Raw genomic sequence first — 21853 nt, forward strand, 5'->3', positions numbered from 1 at the left:
ATAGAATATAGCGTTATATTTTTTGTTTTATTTTTTTTCTTGTGTACTGGAAGAACCAACATTACCATTTACGTTTCATGAAGTTGTAAAATTAAAACTGGACAGATTTAAAGGGGTATCCTAGCCTTCAGCATTTTTCACCTATCCACTGGATAGGTGAAAAGTGCAAGATCAGTCAGGGTCCGATTGATGGGCATAGCTAGGTTCTCCTGCACCCAGGGGAAAGATTCAGTTTGGCGCCCCCCCCCCCGAAACCTCTTTTCCGACATCTCCTTCCCCCTCGCCATGATTGCTTTCTCTACCAATCAATGATGTGTCATTTTTTTTTCAATTTTTTTTTATGTAACTCGAACATAAAAACATTTGTACATTTTACAAGCAATATAGTTATATAAAGTAATTAATGTAATAATTAATCAAAAGAAAATAAATTAAAGTGGTCAGTGCCTCACTAAAACAGATTGTATAACTGAGGTTAATGAGACTATATAGTGAAATAAGATACTGCCACACAGCTTCCTTGTAGATAGTACCACACCCCCTTGTAGATATTGCCACACAGCCCCTCCTGTAGCTAGTGCCACACATCCCACTGTAGATAGTGCCACACCCCCCTTGTAGATAGTGCCACACAGTTTCCTTGTAGAAAGTACCACAAACCCCTTGTAGATAGCGCCAAACAGCCCCCTGTAGATAGTGCCACAATGCCCCCCTGTAGATAGTGCCACACAGCCCCACCAGTAGATAGTGCCACATACACCCCTTGTAGATACTGCCACACAGCCCCTTGTAGATAGTACCACACAGCCCCCCTATAGGAGTGGAATCCCCAGCCAGAGCATTGTCGACCCTCTGGCCAGGGATTCCTCTCCTGTCCATATATGGCCAGATATGCTCTGGCTGGTGATTCTGCTGATGGAGAAGCCCCTAATGTCGCTGTCCATATATGTGACAGTGACATCAGGGGCTCCCTCTAGGAGTGGAATCCCTGGCCAGAGCATGGACAACGCTCTGGCCGGGGATTTTGCTTCTAGAGGGAGCCCCGGCTAGTGCGTTGGCGCCCCCTTACCCTCCCTCCTAGTTGCGCCTGTGGCATATGCCTAGCTACGCCTCTGCCCCCACCGATCGCTAGAACTTGGTACCCCGGTCCCCCATTCCCCCAGCCACAAGACAGCGGCTAGGAGGAGTTTAAATGAAGTGGATTTGAAAATCCGCAGCATGCCTACAATTCCCATCTGATATTTTACACTGTGTGAATGTTTTGTTCTTTTAAAACCTCATTCACTAACATTGTACTGTATTTGTAATTTCGGTGTGGATTCCGCAACTGAAATTCTGCAACAAGTACAGGATGTGTGAATCCACCCTTAGGCCAAGATCACACACACAGTTTTTGGGGCAGTTTTTTTGAGCCAGACACAGGAGTGGACACAAAAGAAGGGAGATACATCTGTCTTTTCTTTCTACCTTTCCCTCCATTTGGATCCACTTTTGTTCAAAAAGCTGAGATTAAAACTGGCGCAAAAACTGCATCAAAACTTTGTGTGATCCTGGCCTAAAAAGTGGATTTCCAGGTATTACTATAAAATATGTGGATCTAAAACCTTATTTTGGTCAAAATAGTTAAATCGGATGTCCAGGTATTGATTTAAAACTTTATTTGGAGATGTCCCCCCATTAAAGGGGTTGTCTCCCCCAGATAACCCTTTTTTTATATGCCCTATTAGGGCATGTGTACTCTATAGTGGGGGTTTCCGCATATATGTTCCCTCTATGATCCAGAGTAAGTATCAGCAACTCCTGCTCTGGCAGACCTGGTCTGTTGTTGTATTAAATGGACGGCCATTTACTTGAAGTTTATAGCTGATCGCTTCATGGTGAAATGTTAATCTGGCTGCAACTTAATCGCAAGGCATTTCATATCCAAAAGAGATTGTACTTGTAAGACCATAAAGCACTATGATTTTGTTGTAAAAAAAAAAAATAATTACAGAGAGAAGGGGAAGTAGGGAGGAGAGTGCAGGGACTTGACATTTCTATGAAGCCTAGGTGACCCTGTGACAAAAGGATAACTCTATAACTGTAACGTAAATACTACCTGGAACCAGCTATAAGATGAAGAAGTAGTCAGAGGTGTAACTGGATGACAAACGAAGACAACACAGCAAACAGTGATAAGATCAGTAGATTTCATAGACATACGGTATGATGATAATCAGCCAGAACTTTCCTACACGTGACAATGTAAGTGTAGCGATTCTTGCCATGATCAAAACAATTTGTCACGGGAAGTAATTCTATTCATAGCACAAATTGTGTCAGTGATGTCGATTTCTGTTACACAAATCTATTATAACCTTTGTTGTATAAGGAATCGGCCACCATATGGGATCTCATAATTTAGACATGACTTGATATATGTCGGACATATATTTCCTGAGTCACTCACTAGTTGAGATATACAAAATGGAATTTATTCATCAAATTCTCGCATAGGTTTCATAATTCCTGACTAACAAAGTGGAAATCCTTTTTTATTGTCTTGGGCACTACCAAAATTTGGAGTTAGGGATTTTGAAATTCCACAGGGAAGATCAGGTTTAATAAGCGGGTATGTGGAGAATAGGGGATACGAAAATATTAGCATTTTAAATGGCTATATAAATATTCTAGCTATTTGAAGAGACAGAAGGGACATCATTTCTGCTCCAGTTATCTCATAAATCTAGATATGTCTGGCACATAAGCTGCATCTCTTATTATAGAATATGGAAAATGGCTAGGGCTGGTTTCACACTTCTGTAATTTGGCAGCATTTCAGTATCTATATTACATACACCATATCTAGACCTAAGTTTGATTCCGTCCATCTGTGGGGGGTCAAGGTGTTGCCGCTATAATATGGATCCTAATCATACGGACATGCGTTCTTGGGAAACCAGCGTAAGGCAAAAGTTCACACTTTTTGGGGATTTGAGAAAGTGCTGACAAATTGTAATCAATTTCTATCAGTTGTTCGGTCCATCACCTACTGATTTCAATTATACAAAATAGAAAAAAATTGATCGAGACAGGTCCTACAAAAACACTGATCATGATGAGACTGATGCACGAGGATATACTTCAGCATCCAATTAAGTCCCACTGAAATGAACCTGATTCATCCACAGATCAGGTTTTTTTTTGGTTTTTTGCAGCTTGAAATTGTGTACCTGTGGGAGTCTAAGGCTGGGTTCACACGAGCACATTAACGTCCGTAATGGACGGACGTATTTCGGCCGGAAGTCCCGGACCGAACTCAGTGCAGGGAGCCGGGCTCCTAGCATCATACTTATGTACGATGCTAGGAGTCCCTGCCTCTCTGCAGGACAACTGTTCCGTACTGTAATCATGTTTTCAGTACGGGACAGTAGTTCCACGGAGAGGCAGGGACTCCTAGCATCGTACATAACTATGATGCTAGGAGCCCGGCTCCCTGTACTGAGTTCGGTCCGGGACTTCTGGCCGAAATACGTCCGTCCATTACGGACGTTAATGTGCTCGTGTGAACCCAGCCTAAAGGTAGTATTAGACGTCCTGACGTGGGCTGTGTAAACGATCGCCGATCTACGAGACATCTCGGCGATCGGCGCTCATTTGCTCCTTTCACAAGAAGCTATGTATGAAGACGAGCGCTTGTTACTATGATCGTTCGTCCCCAGACAGTTCTATCGCGTTGGCAGCACGTTACACAGGGAGATGTGCTGCCAACAACGATAAACGTTTATGCATTTAAAACGATGCAATCATCCGATGAACGAGCGTTTACTCGTTCATCTGATGAACGTTGTTTACACAGCGCAATCATCGGGAACGAGCGTTCTGTGAACGCTAGTTTGCCCGATAATTGGCCAGTGTAAAAGGGCCTTTACTCTTGTGGGACTATAGAGACTTCGGGACATTGGGAATTTGTTTGTCTATGAAGCATTGTTATACACAATTTCAATGGTCTTGGTCTTATAATAATATTGTACTGAACTGTATCACTGAACTGAACGCTACTAAATTTCTGTACCAGTAAAGTTATGGGGTCTGAGGTTTTGGACACCAGGCGAATATAGCAAATGTCCATCTCCCTTCATATCCACAACTGGACATGAATGAAGTCGTTCCAGGAGAAACCACTCATTGTAAATGAATGGGCAACCATGTGGCACATGGTCGCGCTGAGTCCGCTAAGGTGGGAGTTTCTAGTGACTCTTTGCTCTGGCCCATAGATGGGAGTCCCAAATTTGGAACCCCTCTCTGTAACACCCAAATACCCAGTACTTTAGTATCAGTATAAAAATAAGATTATGGAGTTTGCATCCATATACTGTGAAATGATGTTCAAAAGTAAACATATATACTTTAGCTCCACTCTCTTATCACTCCTTATTTCAGTGATTTTTACTGTTCTCCTTTTTGTTTTCCACTTGTCCCAAATATATTCAGGCCGGGCCATTCTATTGATTGGAGATTCTGAAGGACCCCATATTAAATACAAATAATGGTGAACTCCACTTTTAGTTGGAGTTCCCCTTTAGATTAATGCTATCAGGCTAATCTATTTCACCAATATAATCTTATTATGTTTTGGTGTGTAATCTTCTAATCTGGCACCTCGTATGTTCTTGCATAAAATTTAAACCATTAACAATAACCTTCAAAGCCAACAAAGGTGTGCCTTCCTTCTTTATGTGTCTTAATTCTCTCACAACTGTTCCCATTGTTCTTCCTAATAGCTCAGCCTCTCTTCCATACTAGGAATGTCATCATTATATTTATGTCTGCAAAACCTTTTCATAAAGAACCTCACCCTTGTAGTTCACTGGCTCAAAATACTGTATAGTATTTGTAATACTGTAAGTTTCTTCTACTTCTCATTGTCATTTCAACCAACAATCTTACAAAACATCGATCATATCATATCTCTTTTGCAATCCTCGTGTTAAAGTGGTTGTCCCACAATTAAATATCATATTCATTGTAAATTAACAACGTTTGCCATATACATTCTGTTAAAAAACAAAACAATCCAGTGAAAAGTTGTGACATTTACATACAAAGTATGGTGCCACCTGCTGTTCAAAATTTATAGCAATGCGCATGTCCACCTAATGAGCTGAGGGCTGGTGAACACACATGTTTAGTCACTTTCCCATCAGCCAGGTCTCTGCATAGTGATTCTCTGTTCACTGCAGATCAGCCAATAGAAATAGCTCTCTGTCCTGCTTGTCAGGGAAGGAGCAGAGCCTCTGCAGTAGCATGTCAGCATAGATGAGTAGACTCCATCTGCAGGGGAAGTAAGAAAAAAAATATTCCTATTCATTAGTCTGATCGTTCCGTTTCTTCAGCGTTCCTCTTTGCATCCTTTGCACTTGTCCCATCTTTATGTTGCAACTACTTCCATCAGTAAAAATTCCTATCTAGGATAGCCATTCCTTTTCAGGTCTTTCTCTTAAAGAGAACCTTACACCTGCCGACACATGTGCGGCTGAGTGCAGCATGTAATAGTCAGGGCTTCACAAACGCTGTCTCACTTTACATTTTTTTCCTCTCTTCCTCCGATATTTACATATCGCCGATATCGGTGCTGTTATATTTGGCGCCCGATATGTAAATAAGCCCCTGAACTGTCAATGGGGCATCTCTATCTAACTAAACGGCAAGGGGGCGCGATCTCTTCGCTCCGCACTGTCCAATCAGCTACGGACAGTGTCAGGTTGGCTTGCGCTGTGTTCCCTCCCGCGAGAAAACACACAGGCTGGTGGTTCTGCAGAGAGCGCTCTCTCAGTCTGTGTGTGTTTGATAGGTTGGGCTTAATGGACCTTTGTTTTTTTTCCGACTATATCTATCATATCATATCATATCCGACCATATCAATCATATTTTCAGACCATATCATATCCGACCATATCAATCATATTTTCCGACCATATCATATCATATCCGACCATATCAATCATATTTTCCGACCATAGCATATCATATCCGACCATATCAATCATATTTTCCGACCATAGCATATCATATCCGACCATATCAATCATATTTTCCGACCATAGCATATCATATCCGACCATATCAATCATATTTTCCGACCATATCAGATGGTCTACAGCTTCCTATACGGTACATATGAGATATGTAACAGGTGATGTCACGACATCTGCCCATATAGATTAACATTTTGAAGGTGTATCCATGACATATTGATGGCATCTATCGACAATCTAATGTCTATGTGGATCATAAAGGGGAAACATAGTTGGGTTTTTTCAAATCTGATCCTATTGTTTCCTATTGAGATGAGCTACGTACCACAGGGGTCTTGCATCCATTCATTTCCCCCCACACTATTGAAAAGGGTATGCATGTTCCAAAGCTTTGGGGAAAGAAAAAAAAAAAAGAAAAAAAAAATCATGCTTATAGGCACATATAGGTTTATGGGGGCTGCAGGTTCTACCTCCTCTCCCATAAAGCACACTGTGATTGTAGTTCTATTCTCTGCATCCACATTCCACTACTGAACACAAGATGCTTTTTCCAATTTAGCTTGACCAGTTGCCTAGCAGACCCCTATTATTATACCGCACACTGGACATAATACAAGCCCCCTTCCATGCCTGTCATGCAAATTAACCCCTCTGCAGCCCCTTTATCCCCCATTCCCACCAAACTAATAATTGGCTACATAGTATTTCCTAAAATCCTGCAAAGAAACAAATATTTACATTCTTAGAAAGTGTAGGACAAGTTGTGATCTGCTATGTAGATGAGGCTGGAGGTTCTGTAATGATTGCAATGTGCACACAGTATGAAGGATGACCCTATTGAAATCATTTCAGAGCAGCCCTGGAGTTGCTAGGACAACCAGTGCTCTCTTGGCTTATGTGACAGTGAATTTGACGTCAACAGGAGGCAGAGCCTGAGCATTAAGCCACACAGCCCAGAGGCTTGTGAATGTGCTGCATGGTGGAGCAGGAGGATCTGTCTGCTGCTGCTGCTGCTGCTACTACTGAGGCTTCTCATTGTCTGCAGGAGAATGGACTATTAAATATCTGATCACCGTTGCATCTGGTAAGCAGATTATTGACATTCCATCGAATTCTGTTCCCTGCTTGCAACATTGTATCGGGCAGGCACAACTTTCAGGCACATGTACATGCGATCAGCACTTTCTGTAGATTGTCAGATTGCAACACAAGGCAGAAGGAAGTGGCCACATATCTCATGCATAGTTCTATTTCAGTCCAACTCAGACATTCTGTAAGTGCTGTACAGTAGTAGTCTCATTCAGTGCAGCCCTCAGGAAGGAAACTCTTGCATATGGCTATTATAATTCTACCATTGATTGTGCACAGCAGCGCTGCTTTTTTATTAGTAACATTTTGTTTTTGTTTATTTATTTATTTATTAATTGCAAACATAGTTTCCAGATTAGCAACATGTAAGTGAGTGTGTCACATAAATACATGCTGTGTGTGTACAGACAGATATAGCACTAAACTCTACCTATGCTCTACTATACTGCACCCATTTAGAACTGTATGGCACATATACAGCTCTGTATTGAAATAAGATAAGGAACTAAATTGCACCCATATCTGTTGCTTCCATATAGTTACATATTCAGTGTAATCTATCAAAAATCACACTATATAGTACAATCTTGCACCCACATAAATCTATATGGTACCTTTATTGCATCTGTACTACACAGCACTTACAGTATATAGCTCTGTATTTTATGTCGTTTGCAAATATATAGCAACTATTATGCATCCATATAACATTGTATTGTACCTATATTAAACTACATATTGCATCCCTTTATTACTTTTCATTTTGCAATCTACTGCACCTGCATTACATTATATATTGCACCCATATATTCCTATAATGTATCCAGATATCACTGTATTGCACTTACATTACACTATATATTGCACCCATGTAGCACTATAATGTATCCAGATAACGCTGTATTGCACCTACATTACACTATATATTGCACCCATATATCACTATAATGTATCCAGATAGCGCTGTATTGCACTTACATTACACTATATATTGCACCCATATATCACTATAATGTATCCAGATAACGCTGTATTGCGCTTACATTACACTATATATTACACCCATGTAGCACTATGATGTATCCAGATATCACTGTATTGCACTAACATTCCACTATATATTACACCCATATAGCACTATAATGTTTCTAGATAGCACTGCATTGCACCTACATTACACTATATATATTGCACCCATGTAGCACTATAATGTATCTATATAGCGCTGTATTGCACCTACATTACACTATATATATTACACCCACGTAGCACTATGATGTATCCAGATAGCACTGTATTGCACTTACATTACACTATATATATTACACCCACGTAGCACTATGATGTATCCAGATAGCGCTGTATTGCACCTACATTACACTATATATATTGCACCCATGTAGCACTATAATGTATCTTGATAGCACTGCATTGCACCTACATTACACTATATATATTGCACCCATGTATCACTATAATGTATCTTGATAGCACTGTATTGCACCTACATTAGACTATATATTACACCAATGTAGCACTATTGAGTATCCAGATAGCACTGTATTGCACCTAGATTACACTATATATTGCACCCATGTATCACTATAATGAATCCAGATAGGACTGTATTTCACCAGCATAATAACACTATATATTACACCCATATAGCACTATCCATGTGTAGCACTGTTTTGCGCCAATATGCCACTACTACTTTGTGTATTGCACCTAAAAAGCACAGTATTGTATGTACTGATATAACACTTTATTGTACAATATTACAGTATATTACACCCATATTCTGGTACATTGCACCTATGTAACACTTGACTAATGTCTATATGTGACTATTGCCGGGGTTTGCAGATTATCCAGATTTGCTTGCAAAAAATTATAATAAAGTATAAGTAGTTGCCACCTGTGATGTGGGTGGATTGTGAGGGTATGTTCACACGGCTTATTTTCGGCCGTTTTTGGAGCCGTTTTTCATTGACTCTATAGAAAAACAGCTCCAAAAACAGCCGTAAAAAAACGCTGCAAAAACTCGAGTTTACTTAAAAAACGGCTGAAATTCAGGAGCTGTTTTCCCTTGAAAACAGCTCTGTATTTTCAGACATTTTTTAGTAAGCGTGTGAACATAGCCTGATAGTTATATGATGCAATCTGTTGGGCAGAGACTTGGTCACTGGGGCTGTGGAGCAGTTACACAGCTTTTCTATGGCATTTCAGCTGTTGCTTGTCACATAGAGCTTGAAAAATAAACATATAGCTAAATGTTAACCACAGGAACTTTACTTATGCCTGTAGATAGGGCTGTGCCAGCTGGCAAGGCTTGGTACTACTGCAGCTAGGACTGCCTTATGTACATTATATTACAATCTAATATTTGCTTTTGAAATGCAGTAACTCCCTTTTTCAGTATAGATTTGATTTGCTTGTGAGAATAGGATTTATCTATGCTAAGTATTCTAATCCCGGCCTATGTCAGAGATAGATAAATATAGATGGGTCATTTTCAGCATCATGATGACTGTGTGGGTTAAGATAATGCAGCAGGTTTCCCTTAGTTTCATGCAAACTTAGATAACACAACATATTGGTATATTACAAACACATCTTTGGTAAATCTTGTAGACTGTAGGGGGTTTTACACTGGGCAATTATCGGGTAGACAAGAGTTCATGTTAATAAGGTATGGGGACGAATGATGGCAGTAACTACCGCTCGTCCCCATGCATAGCCCCTTGTGACAGGAGCAAACGAACACCGATCAACGAGCTGTCTCGTTGATCGGCGCTCACTACATCGGCCAAAATTAGTCTGCTACATCTGCTACTCTGCACTGCTACATCTGTGTGTACACCTATATTGACTCAATAAAAATACATTTGTCCATCTATCTATCTATCATCTATCTATCTATCTATCTCTCTCTCTCTCTCTCTCTCTCTCTCTCTGTCTGTCTGTCTGTCTGTCTGTCTGTCTATCTATCTATCTATCTATCTATCTATCTATCTATCTATCTATCTATCTATCTATGTCATATCCATCTGTCTATCTATCTATCTATCTATCTATCTATCTATCTATCTATCTATCTATCTGTCTCATCTATCTATCTATCTATCTATCTATCTATCTATCTATCTATCTATCTATCTATCTATCTATCTATCTATCTATCTATCTATCTATCTATCTATCTATCTATCTATCTATCTATCTATCTATCTATCTATCTAGACAGCCTTTAAGATACAGAAGGCGTACATAGTGGTAAAACATCTTACAGATGTTTGGGTGGCTCAGGCTTATATGTGTGCGTAAAAGGTTTGCAGTAAGATTTGATATGGTCTCAGGACACTATTACATCTGTAGCTGTGGCATTAGTCATACATATAAATGATTCAACACCCTTATTCTTATATTATGTCAACAAGATTTTATCTTGTTCTATAAATCGCAATTTCCCCCTAAATAAAAAGTCAGCTGGAAATGTTAGTCATTGAGCAGTCCTCTGGTAAAAAGTTTTTCTAGAATCTTTTAAGGGGTTATCTGTTTAAGAAAACCCATTAGGGAATTCTGAGTTAATAGAGAGGACCCCTTATGTATTTCTCTCACCCATTAGCCAAAGCAAAGAGTGGCTCTACAAAGAGCATCTCTCACTCTGGAGGACCCAGCACATATGTGCATTACACAGACTGCCTATTGGTTTCAATAAGAATTCTGTAATACTCCCTTTCTCCTGTGGTGGTGCTGCAGGGAAATTGAACACTTGCTTTTAGTTCCCTCAACAGATTACAGTTTATCACTGCAGATCCCAGCACATGCTGTGTCATCAGCTTATTGATGGGGACCATTGTAACAAAAAGGGGCTGTGCAAATTGGCGGGGACGGTCTGTATGTCTGAAATGTTGCATATATGGTGATACTGGAGCATCAAATAAAGTGTCTTAATACAGGCAACTCTTTTAATGCAAATCTGCCTAATTATTCATTGGTACATTGCTCCAGCATCACTATACAAGTAGGCAGATTTGCCTTTCAGCACGTACACTTTTAAATGAATTATATATATTTTTTTATTAAATACATTTTTTTGTGTTTCTAATTGACTTTTATCTATTTTTTTTGGTACAGCTTCTATGTATCCTGTATGCATAGAAGCTGTATCATTTTCTCTCAGCCAAATCAGTCAGTTCAGCTCAACTGACAGATCACTAAAAAGTAAAAAAACAAACTAATTAATAGAAGTCAATTAGAAAAGTTTTTAAAAACACAAAAAACACATTGATTCAATAAAAAAAAAAAAAAATTGTAAAAGAGTACATAGCTTTTAAGGAAAGCTGGGCAACCACACCTATGGTTTCTATAATGAATTTTATATTACTTGTGATTCACCTTTCCCCAAAACAATTCAAAAATAAAATATTAAATGGGCCCTCTAGAAATTTAACACAAATTGTAAAAATATTATGGCATATTATAAAGAGAACGGTGCAGTTGAATAAAAAAAAAATATTCCTTACTTGCCCCAATATTTACATTGCTGAGCATCTCAATTTGGGTCTGGCCTGCAGTGGGATTGACAATTCAGATTTTAGTATTTGTTCTATAGTTCTGTGTTTGGAGATCACTGCACACAAATGCGCTAGAGGCTTATATGTTGAAGCGCTCTACAGTCCGCACTCTAATGTTATGAACATACCTTGGATAACAACATTATTTGGTAGCCCCAGAGTGAAGAAATTGTGCATATCTGCTAGTTTTTTTTTTTACGGAATTGTATTAAAAAAAACGGCACTCTGGCTGAGCATCATATTTATCAAGCCCCACAACAGTTTTTATGACACTTAGGGCATGGCCAGACGTGGCGGATTTCCTCTTGAATTCCGCTGCGGACACTCTGCAGCGTTAATCCGCAGCGGAGCCGTTTCTCCATTGACTTCCACTTTTATTTAGCAGTGTTCGTTTAGACGATGTGTAAAATTCCGCTGCGGAGCATAGGCTGCGGTGTGAAATTTGGTGTCCGCAGCATGCAATGGCTGTTGCGGAGTTGTGGCGGACTGGTTGCGGACTCACGGCGGAATTTCTCCATTGACTTCAATGGAGATTCTAAATTCCGCAATGAAGTCCGCAGCTGTCATGAAAATGTTATATGTGCTGCGGATGCGTCTTGCTTTTTTGACATAACATTTCTTCATTCTGGCTGGACCTATGTATTTCTAGGTCTACAGCCAGACTGAGGAAGTCAATGGGGCTCCCGTAATTACGGGAGCGTTGCTAGGAGACGTCAGTAAATAGTCACTGTCCAGGGTGCTGAAAGAGTTACGCGATCGGCAGTAACTGTTTCTGCACCCTGGACAGTGACTACTGATCCCAATATACAGCAACCTGTAAAAAAAATAGAAGTTCATACTTACCGAGAACTCCCTGCTTCTGTCTCCAGTCCGGCTTCCCAGGATGACGTTTCAGTCTAAGTGACGGCTGCAGTCAATCACAGGCTGCAGCGGTCACATGGACTGCCGCGTCATCCAGGGAGGTCGGGCTGGATGCCGAAAGAGGGACGCGTCACCAAGACAACGGCCAGTAGGTATGAAATTCGTTTACTTTCACTAGGGAAAGTGCTGTCCCTTCTCTCTATCCTGCACTGATAGAGAGAAGGGAAGCACTTTTAACATAGATATAGTTGGTGTTGCTGAAACATGGCTGGACTCTTCACATGACTGGGCTGTAAATCTACAGGGTTTTACACTTTTTCGTAAAGACAGGACAAATAGGAAAGGTGGTGGTGTATGTCTGTATGTGAGAAGTGATATGAAGGCGAGTGTGAAAGAGACAATAGTGGGTGAAGACTGTGAGGAGGTTGAAACCTTGTGGGTGGAACTAGAAAGGGAGGTAAACACTGAAAAAAATACTTTTGGTGTAATCTATAGACCCCCCAATATAACTGAGGAGATGGAAGTTCAGCTATATAAACAGATGGAGCGGGCTGCACAGGCGGGTACTGTAGTGATAATGGGAGATTTTAATTTCCGGGATATTAATTGGTGTCATGGTTCGGCTTCAACTGCAAAGGGGAGACATTTCCTCAACCTGTTGCAGGAAAATTTTATGGGCCAGTTTGTGGAAGACCCGACTAGAGGTGAAGCTCTGTTGGATCTGGTCATTTCTAATAATGCAGATCTTGTTGGGAATGTCAATGTTCGTGAAAACCTCGGTAACAGTGATCACAATATAGTTACATTTTACCTATACTGTAAAAAACAAACGCAGGCTGGGAGGGCAAAAACATTTAATTTTAAGAAAGCCAATTTCCCCAGGATGAGGGCTGCAATTCAGGATATAGACTGGGAAGAACTAATGTCAAATAATGGAACAAATGATAAATGGGAGATTTTCAAATCTACTTTGAGTTATTATAGTGCAAAATTTATTCCTATAGGTAACAAGTATAAACGACTCAAATTAAACCCCACATGGCTTACACCTTCTGTGAAAGGGATACATGACAAAAAAAGGGCATTTAAAAAATACAAATCTGAGGGTATAGCTGTAGCCTTTGTAAAATATAAAGAGCTTAATAAAATCTGTAAAAATGTAATAAAATTAGTAAAAATACAAAATGAAAGGCAGGTGGCCAAGGATAGTAAAACAAATCCCAAAAAATTCTTCAAGTATATAAATGCAAAAAAGCCAAGGTCTGAACATGTAGGACCCCTAGATAGTGGTAATGGGGAGTTGATCACAGGAGATCAAGAGAAGGCAGAGTTACTAAATGGGTTCTTTAGCTCTGTATATACAACTGAAGAAGGAGCAGCTGATGTAGCCGGTGCCAGTGCTGTTAATATATCAGTTGATATACTGAATTGGATGAATGTAGAGATGGTCCAAGCTAAATTAAATAAAATAAATGTGCACAAGGCTCCGGGACCAGATGGGTTACACCCTAGAATTCTTAAAGAGCTTAGTTCAGTTATTTCTGTCCCCCTTTTCATAATATTCAGAGAATCTCTAGTGACTGGTATAGTGCCAAGGGACTGGCGCAGGGCAAATGTGGTGCCTATTTTCAAAAAGGGCTCTAGGTCTTCCCCGGGTAATTATAGACCAGTAAGCTTAACATCCATCGTGGGGAAAATGTTTGAGGGGCTATTGAGGGACTATATACAGGATTATGTGACAATAAATAGCATTATAAGTGACAGCCAGCACGGTTTTACTAAGGACAGAAGTTGTCAAACTAACCTAAACTGTTTTTATGAAGAGGTAAGCAGAAGTCTAGACAGAGGGGCCGCTGTGGATTTAGTGTTTTTGGACTTTGCAAAGGCATTTGACACTGTCCCCCATAGATGCCTAATGGGTAAATTAAGGACTATAGGTTTAGAAAATATAGTTTGTAATTGGATTGAGAATTGGCTCAAGGACCGTATCCAGAGAGTTGTGGTCAATGATTCCTTCTCTGAATGGTCACCGGTTATAAGTGGTGTACCCCAGGGTTCAGTGCTGGGACCACTATTATTCAACTTATTTATTAATGATATAGAGGAAGGGATTAATAGCACTATTTCTATTTTTGCAGATGACACCAAGCTATGTAATATAGTTCAGACTATGGAAGATGTTCATGAATTACAGGCAGATTTAAACAAACTAAGTGTTTGGGCGTCCACTTGGCAAATGAAGTTTAATGTAGATAAATGTAAAGTTATGCATCTGGGTACCAACAACCTGCATGCATCATATGTCCTAGGGGGCGCTACACTGGCGGATTCACTTGTTGAGAAGGATCTGGGTGTACTTGTAAATCATAAACTCAATAACAGCATGCAGTGTCAATCAGCTGCTTCAAAGGCCAGCAGGATATTGTCGTGTATTAAAAGAGGCATGGACTCGCGGGACAGAGATGTAATATTACCACTTTACACAGCATTAGTGAGGCCTCATCTAGAATATGCAGTTCAGTTCTGGGCTCCAGTTCATAGAAAGGATGCCCTGGAGTTGGAAAAAATACAAAGAAGAGCAACGAAGCTAATAAGGGGCATGGAGAATTTAAGTTATGAGGAAAGATTGAAAGAATTAAACCTATTTAGCCTTGAAAAAAGACGACTAAGGGGGGACATGATTAACTTATATAAATATATTAATGGCACATACAAAAAATATGGTGATATCCTGTTCCTTGTAAAACCCGCTCAAAAAACAAGGGGGCACTCCCTCCGTCTGGAGAAAAAAAGGTTCAAGCTGCAGAGGCGACAAGGCTTCTTTACAGTAAGAACGGTGAATTTATGGAATAGTCTACCGCAGGAGCTGGTCACAGCAGGGACAGTAGATGGCTTTAAAAAAGGGTTAGATAATTTCCTAGAACAAAAAAATATTAGCTCCTATGTGTAGAAATTTTTCCTTCCCTTTTCCCTTCCCTTGGTTGAACTTGATGGACATGTGTCTTTTTTCAGCCGTACTAACTATGTAACTATGTAACTATGTAACACAGTCCGCAGCAGCTAGTCTGCATCAATTTACTGCACATTTTGGGCAGATTCTGTGCGGCATTGATGCGGACAGTTGCGGAGGAAATCCGCCACGTGGGGGCATGCCCTTAAGAAGTTTTCATAAGAGTTGGAAAAAGGGGACATGATTTAAGCCTCGTTCACATCTGTGTTGGGGTCCCGTTCTGAGGTTCCATTGGAGCTTTCCATCAGAACGGGACCCTGAACAGACACAAACTGACACAGACGGAAACCAGAGGTTTCCGTTTTGATCACTATTGATTTCAATGGTGACGGATCCATGCCCCGTGGTTTCCGTTTGCCTCGCCTGTTTTACACCGGACCCGTATTTTTGCCGGAAGCAATAGTGTAGTCGACTACGCTTTAATGGATGGAGTATTACACGTAATCCTGTGCTGTGCGGTAACAATAGTGAGCAATGAATATTTCGCTTTCATCGCTCTAATGCTCGTGATCTAATGAAAGCAAATGTTTGTGGTTATTAAATATGTAATTTTACACCTATTTTAATAACAAACCTTTGTCTACAAAACATTCGCTGATGAACTTCCTGAGCTGACGTTTCTGTATCAATGTATCTGTTCTGCATTTAAACAATGTCGCCTGTATGTTTAGCCACCTTGACATTTGCTCTGTGGTTTTGGTGCCTGGTTTGCTCTTGACTATTTTTTTGTTTAGATTTCGTGGTTACAAAATGTCGCCATTTTTCAAATTTTCTTCCGCAAGGGATTAAGTTAATACATACAGTGTTAAAGGGAGTTCTGGTTTTATATAAATAAAGCTTAATCACTGTTCAATGAAAAGTTCTTCAACTTTATAATATACTTTGTGTTTCAATCTCCGCTTGCTGTCAATAAATGAGACAATTCTTTTTGACCAAAGACTAAAAGCCTCATACAGGCTTGATACTTCTTAAACTATTGTATCCTAGCTACTATTGTATCCAATCCAGGCAATCTTTTGTTCACAGACCTTCCTGCTGATAGCCTCTCTCTTCAGAAATTACAATCCCTTGTGACTTTAAAGGAAGCAAATGCGATAATAGGCATATAATACACATTAATGGAAATTCTCCATTGACATGTCTGTGAATAATATTTATATAAACGTCACATTATGATGTCAGAACCTGGTGATTATGTAGAGATGAGCGGCAATACATAGGCGCTACTTATCTCTTCCTGTACAAGCAGTCTGTCACAGATCAGTTTTGTGTCCCTGCTGCTGCAGAACATAATACACTCTTCAGATGCTGCAGCAGCCTGTCTTGTTGAAAAGCACGAGGGCGTTTTATGTTGATCATTCAATGGTAGACAGGAAGCTTACCTTTACCTTTCAAAAACAGGGTCTTCCGCAGCTGAAATGTCTATTATAAGAAATAACGGACCTCCGACTGTATAAATGCAGCCTCGCACTCTTATATGGTCTTGGTATTATCCCATACATATATATATATATATATATATATATATATATATATATATATATATATTTTAAGTATTTGCATTATAGTTACACCTTAATAAACAACTGTGCACGTCCTTGTAATACTGCATTGGTCCATATACAATTAGTACATGCATTAATGAGAGGCATTCCTGTTGCAACATTGGTATTATACCATTAGACAAAAAAAGAAAAATATTTCTTAAAGGGTAACTAAATTAAAAAAAAAGTTTTGACATGTCATAGTGACACGTCAGGAGTTTTGATCGGTGGGGGTTTCGGGCATTGAGACCCTTACCGATCGCTAAGACAAAGCGCCAGAAGCGCTTTGGTGTACGCTGTGCCGCTATTTTTTCTGATTGGGACTCAATGTAGGGAGCGATGTAGGGACTCATAGACTTTCTATTGAGACCATATGTTGCTCCGATGAAAGCCAAGCAGAGCCCATCAGAAACTAAGCGGCACAGCACTCAACTGAGCGCTTCTGCCACTTTGTTTTAGCGATCGGTGGGGGTCTCAGTGCTCGGACTACCACCACCGATCAAAAACTTCTGATAAGTCACTATGACATGTCAAAAGTTTTTTAAAAGTTTAGTTACACTAATTTATAGAATATCTGTTTGATATGTGGACATTGATCAGTGACTTCTTCATCTCACCTGTCAGTAAGAATGAGCTCATACTTATGCTGCAGGAGTGTTTCTTTTTTTTTAAATTATTATTATTATTATTATTATTATTATTACTAAATAATAATGAAATCAACCTTCCTGTAAGTTCCCTTATCCCTCATGTTGCCTGAATTGGATGGAGACTACAGACTGTCATAAAACAGTCATAAGTGAAACATCTAAATTTTGCCATTCTGCCCTGAAGGTGATACTTTATATTATATAAGAAGAAAAAAATGCTGAAAAAGTCATCAAAAATTACCTTACACTTAAAGGGGTTGTCTAAAGTATACAAAACCTGTTCATAGGGAGTATTAGGGTATAGAGGGGTTCCTGAGAGTTCCCTACTAGTCAAAGCAGAGAGCTGATAAGAGAGAGTGGCTCATTCTCCGCCGGAAATTGTTTACATGGCCGCCCATTTATTTGAATGAGTGCCATATAATGCTACATCTCCCCTCTAGTGGCCGCTGCAGGGGAAATGTGTGGCTGCCGCAACTTCCCCAGTGATATCAACCGATCGCTGGGGTCAGACCCATGGAGATCAGCTGATTGACAGGTAGCTTTCCTTTAAAAAAAGAGTGTCCTGTTGAGACCATTCCTTTAAATGAGCACTTGATCTAGACTTAGCGCATGCCATGCGACATAGATGTAAGATAACAGTCTGCTGTAAGGGAAAATGTATCCGCTGCTTCCTCCATTAACCTCTGTCTTTGACTTGGCCAAACAGGCTGCTATGCGGGGGCGTACATACAAAGGCAACACATTAATTGTAGCCTTCCTGGTCACCCTATCACACCCCCATATTCAGAGCCACTGCTTGTCTACTTCCTTTCCTAAGAGTAGATTCTTAACATGGTCAGGCAACCACCCATCCCCCAAACATATTCGATCCCAAAAATTGGACCATATGAATCTAATGTGTATGTTCGGGTTTATTCAGTTTCTCGCTAGACATGCTGGCATTTGTAGCTCATGGGGACCCCTGCATTATCAGAGGGGTAGAAGTGTGTTTGATAATCAGGCCGCTGCTCACTGTAACTTTAAAAAGGATCCCTATGGAATTTTATCCCCTCCTGGAATCTAGCCGCAAAACTTTTAGTGCCAACAGGAGTTGACACTTCCAATGACCTGACTTGCAAAGAGCTCGCTGTCTTCCTAGACTCCTGTGCATTAATAGCTGGACTATCAATATCCTTAGTAGCTACGAGCATCTGTTATTCCACGAATCTACAGATCTCATGTAAACACTTCATTGACAGAATGGGTTGGAATTCCCTCCGTCTTTGTGGACACTTTAGTCTCACATAGGTTTAAAACATGTTTTATTCTTTTGCTGATTTTTCTTTTTCTAGACATTTTCTCATAGTCAAGAACTTAAGAAAAGAGGGAGACCCAGACATTCAACCCCCCCCCATTGATGATTTGAAAAAAAAAATGCCATTGTATGAGACTAGAAGAGCCCGCTCTTTGTGTGACGGTTGGAGGTGTCAGAGGTTATTAGGAGCTGGTCAGACAGAACAGAGAACATTATATTATCAGCCGCCATAGAGGATTTCTAAGGAGTTTCCAAAATTAGGACATTTCCCCCAAATACCAGAAATCTGTAAGAATTATTTTTTTTTAAACTTTCTAGGCCTTTGGATTCAGTCGGACAAAACATCACTGCGGCCTGCAATGATTGGCCGACATGGCCTTGTCACTGTTGATGCAAAACCACTTAGGACTACTAAAAAAACACAGGCCTGATGGGAACCAGTAGCAAATATTGGCAGGAACAGGATGAGAATTTTTTTCTTCCAAACCTCAGACAGCCCCTTTAATAAACATGCCGTGATTTCACTCCTTATCTTTATTTTTGTATTAATACTATAATTTACAAAATCGTATATTTTATACGTAATAGGCAACTCTTCTTTATTTTAACTTTAAAGATCATTTCCACCTAAAAAAAATAATTCTTGAGTCCTTCAGTCCACGAGTTGTCTTCTCCTATCAGCTTATTTAAAAACATGGAAACATGTCTTACTCTCTCCATCCATAGGAGTGAAACGTCTGCCAATATGTGGCCTCCTTTATCTGACAGCAGGAAGAAGAATGTACGGCAGAATATAACTTCTCTCCTAGGATTATTTTTACTCTGCTATTTGTAAAAGTCAAAGTAAAGTACCGGTGAATGCGGCATATGACTAGGGTTTAAATTGGTCCACCAGGAGACCTGATGATCCTCCGGTGAGTTCAGGTGATGACATGACAATGAGGTCCAGACACAATAGGGTTTATGAGGTCTAGCAGCGGACAACGCCTTCTCAAGTTGACAGTGGACTGGGTCACTTGATCCCGAACTCCTGAAGAAATTTGTTTCTGGATAGCTGGAGATCAGACCCTCTGTTGGACCCAGGGTACCTCAATTTATCACTGGCATATATTTTATATAATATAGTTAAAGAGGCTCTGTCACCAGATTTTGCAACCCCTATCTGCTATTGCAGCAGATCGGCGCTGCAATGTAGATTACAGTAACGTTTTTATTTTTAAAAAACGAGCATTTTTGGCCAAGTTATGACCATTTTTGTAGTTATGCAAATGAGGCTTGCAAAAGTCCAAGTGGGCGTGTTTAAAAGTAAAAGTACAACTGGGCGTGTATTATGTGCGTACATCGGGGCATTTTTAATACTTTTACTAGCTGCGCGCTCTGACGAGAAGTAACATCCTCTTCTCTTCAGAACGCCCAGCTTCTGACAGTGCAGATCTGTGACGTCACTCACAGGTCCTGCATCGTGTCAGACGAGCGAGGACACATCGGCACCAGAGGCTTCAGTTGATTCTGCAGCAGCATCGGCGTTAGCAGGTAAGTCGATGTAGCTACTTACCTGCTAACGCCGATGCTGCTGCAGAATCAACTGTAGCCTCTGGTGCCGATGTGTCCGACACGATGCAGGACCTGTGAGTGACGTCACAGATCTGCACTGTCAGAAGCTGGGCGTTCTGAAGAGAGAAGTGGATGATACTTCTCATCAGAACGCCCAGCTAGTAAAAGTATTAAAAACGCCCCGATGTACGCACATAATACACGCCCACTTGGACTTTTACTTTTAGACACACCCACTTGGACTTTTGCAAGCCTCATTTGCATAACTACAAAAATGGTCATAACTTGGCCAAAAATGCTTGTTTTTTAAAAATAAAAACGTTACTGTAATCTACATTGCAGCGCCTATCTGCTGCAATAGCAGATAGGGGTTGCAAAAGTTTTCGATAGAAAACGAAACTCAAAATGAATTCAGTCACATATCCAGCTCATTATCAGCCCTGAGACCCTTCATGCCCAGCCCTGGCTTTGTCACTCTTTCTTTAAAAATAGATTGTAAACTTCATCCCATTAATCCTAGCTCTTGCCTATGCCCTTTTTAAGCAGAATCCTCTATGTAATTCTAGGAATCCTGCGGTTTTTTCAGTGTGTGTAATGGGTTCATCCATCATGCTTACATTATCAGCTAAACTATTCCAAACTAATTCTTTATTTACTCCTCTTCTCTTGTCATTGCTTCTGGTTTTCTTGTTACTTTGTAAAAAATATAGACCGTCACCAGATGATAGAATTGCAAAAAATGGCATAAGAATTCTTGTTGTGTACTTCATATATATTTGGGGGCGGTTTGAAAAGTTTTTAAATCAAGTTTGCAATGAATAAAGATATGTAACTGAATAAGACGTGTAGCATTGACTGAAGGGAATCAATATGTTTCCATCCTAGTGTATTGGCAGAAAGGCTACAAACCCTTGGGCTGGCAGTTTGACAGATAGTTACCAATCTGACGTGAGCAGCAGCTGTGACAACTTGAAAGCATCAATTATTCTTCTGGTTCTTTGCATGTTAAATACAGAGGTGACTATCAGCATTTACCTTTCTATATATTCCTGAAGTTACAGGAGTTTTACCATCAAAGAAAGTGATGGGATATCACTAGGATATGCCAACCCTTTCTGATTGGTGGGGGTCCAACTGCTGGGACTACCACGATTCTGTCAATGAAGATTTAGGCCTCGTTCACATCTGCATTGGAGGCTCCGTTGTAGATCTGGCCGAAAATACTGGAAACAATAGCGTGGCATGCTGCGCTAT

The 21853-nt window shown here is 40.2% G+C and overlaps 1 protein-coding gene across 1 annotated transcript in view; it reads left to right on the plus strand.

The window, feature by feature from the left end:
• The first annotated feature begins 6955 nt into the window (after positions 1-6955).
• NCALD (neurocalcin delta) overlaps positions 6956-21853 on the plus strand; it is an 83243-nt gene continuing 68345 nt past the window's right edge. Inside the window, exon 1 of the mRNA XM_075825903.1 lies at positions 6956-7101. The gene's annotated coding sequence lies outside the window, so the exon portion shown is untranslated. The remainder of the gene's footprint in view (positions 7102-21853) is intronic.

Source organism: Rhinoderma darwinii, chromosome 5, assembly GCF_050947455.1.
Source record: "Rhinoderma darwinii isolate aRhiDar2 chromosome 5, aRhiDar2.hap1, whole genome shotgun sequence".
Taxonomy (NCBI): domain Eukaryota; kingdom Metazoa; phylum Chordata; class Amphibia; order Anura; family Rhinodermatidae; genus Rhinoderma; species Rhinoderma darwinii.